Below are 3,777 nucleotides of genomic sequence, written 5' to 3'. Positions count from 1 at the left end.
GCAAAAGATAAGAGGCCCAAATAAAATTTTTGTTTCATAGTATAGTCAGGGTATAGGGTACAACAAAAATAAATTGGATTTGCAAATCATAATTTTACTTTGTCTTGTACAATCATGTGAAAAAGTGGGAACAAACTTAGCCCACATATAATTGTTGATGACTTTTAGGAATCATGGGTCTATATATATATATATATATATATTTGTATTTAGGTAATTATGGGTCTACATATATGTTCATGCCCCATCTGCACCTAAGTACCATTTTGTTCTTATATGGCTTAGATTAGACTTTAGAGGTTCAAATTTGCTGATTCATTGGCCCACTAGAGGGGCACCTGTTCCTACCCACTATGCACATTTCTTTGATTGTAAAAAATGATTAGAGCATCCCATTATTTTTTATTTTTTTATTTTTTTAAACAGAAAAAATTGTAACAAAACAGAGCTAAACCCCAAACCAAACTACTCTAACCAAAGCTTGTAGAGCATGAGGGTGGGAGACCCTGTCAATGCGAAAACAGCCATGAATCTTATGTGACAATTGAAATAACAATAATTGATATTCCTTCAAGTGCCAATCAACTTTTCATTTATTTGGATGATATTTTATTTGGTATTGGGGTGCTTTGGCAATTCAGTAAAAAGTCAGTGTTTAACTTTTTATCTATTTTGGGTCACATCACCTCTCACATTTTTTAGAGAGATTTGGCGATAGACTCCTTACTGTCTAATTTGTCTTTCAGAATGATAAGAATTATATAGATCTCTTCAAAACTCTCTAATATTTTAAAACTTGTTTTTTGTACTATGCTACCCTTATATATATATGTATATCAGCTCTCTTCTAAACTCATCCTCACAGTATATTTCAGAGTTAAATTTTACTTTGAATCCTAGTAAACTTTATTCTGATTCAAAGTAAAATTTTACTCTGAATCAAAAATAAAATTTATTATGATTCAAAGTAAAATTTTATATCGTTAAGTACATATATTGCCTTAAAGGTAAAATTTTACTCATTTTATTTAACAAAAACAGAGCACATACCAAAGTAAAATTTTACTCTCATTCTGTCAAACAAAAACAAAAGACATTCCAAAGAAAAAAAAATAGAGAAATAGAGAGATATAGAGAGCACATATATTGCCTTAGATTTTGTTCAAACCAGAGTAAAATTTTACTGTCTGAAAAAAGAGCATGATGAGGAGACAAAGAGAAAAAGAATGAGAGAATATAGATTTGAGTTGATAGATCTCAAATCTGACGTCATCAATCTCAGATCTGAAGCCTTGGCCGCTAAGGATGGCGATGGTGGCATCGAATGGCACTGGTGATTGAGATGCTAGTGGTGAAACGGTGGTGGTGGTGGTGACAAACAACATTGATGGTTGAGACGGTGTTGGTGGAGTCGATGGAGGTGGTGGAAACGATAGTAGTCGCAGTAGTAGAGATGGTGATGGTAGTGGTGGTGTAGACGGAGGTGATAGTGGTGGAGAGAGCTCTTAGACAGAGATAGAGGGAAAAGATAGAGAGTTTGTGTGTGAAAGGATAAATTTGTCACACAAAATATAAATCTAAAAAATTTTCTTGCTTATATTGCGACCGCACTATTAGGTCCAAAATATCAACCCAACTTGATATGAACTTTATTGCTCATGCCCAACTTGAAATACTTAAATGTAATGTTGGATACAATTCTAAATGTGTGGTGTCCACGCCCAACTGGTCCATTTTACTCCTCCAATCACTCCTTTTATCTTTCAACCAAGCCATCATTTGACAAAAAACTTGAAAAGTATGGTAGGTAACTATACCAAATTTCACATGTAGCTTAAACTCGTGAACTCCTTTATAGTAGTTGTCGTTATTCTTGTTTTTATGATGGTGTTTTTAAATAGTAAAAATGAATCAAATATTTTGGGAAATTAAATTTTTTTACTTCAAAAGTACACGTGGGTCACTTTAGATTTGTTGCCATGAAGCAATCTATTATTCCAGTCATCATACATGACCTTTTCTTTTCTTTTCTTTTGTTGGCAAAATGCTTTCGTCTGTCTCTTTTTATTTTTATTTTTATTTTTGTCTCGTAATAATGAACCTTCATTCAATGAATTAACGAGAACACAATGTTACCTTTGTTGGGATTTTTATGTGAATTGCCATAGTGATTTTTGTGAGAGAACTACAACACAAATATAGAAATGTGACGGTGTGGTAAGAAATTAAAGAGAGAGGTTTAAGATTCTGGTAAGGACTTAATTACCCTTAAATAAGACCATTTTCAATAGTTTATAATTCTGTCGTCAAATTTAAATTTGATAAAAAAATATATTTTAAACAAATTTTAAGAATGTATTTCTAATTTATCATAATTTTTATTATCATTGATGGTGAATTTATATCTTTCTCATGTATGTAAAATGTTTGTGTTTAACTACAGAAGTTTCTTTGTGGTTTGTGCGGTTGTGCTTCTTTGTTCGCATTCGTGAGATATGCAACAATCTCAACAATCTTAGGTAAAACACTCATCTAGCATCACACAACATTCCTTGGCCTTAATCTTGTTGTTTCCATTGAACTTTTAATCTTAATTTTTTTCGATTCACTCAATAAAAAAGTAATTATAAATATAAAAAATATTACATCAACTACAATAAAAGTCCAACACACCCAACAATCATCACTAGTCCAAATTTATAATATTGGACAAATAACCACAGCAAAGAGATGATATAAAATTCATCTATATAAAAATTAAAATCATAACCTCACAACATAAAGAGTGTTACTTAACTTCTAGGCCGAAAGTGGTAGCTCAGTGTACTCTAAGGTCATGTTTGATTTACAATACTAATAGTGAAGTATTAATAATCCTATTAAATTAGTGTGGTATTCACTATACAATTAGGGCATGTTTGATTGGAAGGATTAAAGCATGGGATTAGGATTATTAATCTGTGGGCCCAATCATCCTAGGTTTGTTTTGACATTTTAGTTTAGGACTATTAATCCAATGGATAATTAATCCAACAAATTTGTAGGATTATTAGTAATGAGGTAGGGGTGGGATAGTTAATACCACACTAATTTGATAGGATTATTAATACCTCACTATTAGTATTATGAATCAAACATGGCCTTAGATTAATATTCATTGGATTAATAATCCCACCCCTACCCCATTACTAATAATCCTACAAATTTGTTGGATTAATTATCCATTGGATTATTAATCCTAAATCAAAATGTTAAAACAAGCATATGATAATTGGGCCCACGGATTAATAATCCTAATCCCATGCTCCAATCCACCCAATCAAACATGCCCTAATTGTATGATCGCATTTCGAGATTTTTATAGTTTTTTAGATGATTTTGCAAAAAGTTTATTGAGATTATTTTGATTATACAAATGACATTACCACATCAATTTTATAAAATTTTGAGAGAATTTTGTTTCAATTTTCTGAATTTAATTTTCTAAAAATTATGTAGGGTGAATTACACTAATAGTCCCTATAGTTTCAGGCTTGTGTCACTTTGTCCCTGACTTTTCAATTGTGACATATTTAATCCTGAATTTTGAATTTTGTTCCAAATAAGGACAATTGAAGATATCATTAGATTTTTCAAGGGTAAAATAGTCAATTTGATAAAATATAAACTAATTTGACAAAAATAAATGTCAAATATTTTTGAATTTTTAAAAATTATTTCTACCCACTAAAAATAAAATTATATAAAATTGATAAATCTTTTAAATATTTTTTTTTT

Source organism: Camellia sinensis, chromosome 7, assembly GCF_055761805.1.
Source record: "Camellia sinensis isolate YWXY chromosome 7, ASM5576180v1, whole genome shotgun sequence".
NCBI lineage: Eukaryota > Viridiplantae > Streptophyta > Magnoliopsida > Ericales > Theaceae > Camellia > Camellia sinensis.
The sequence above is the reverse complement of the archived record's forward strand: the minus strand, read 5'-3'. Positions refer to the sequence as shown.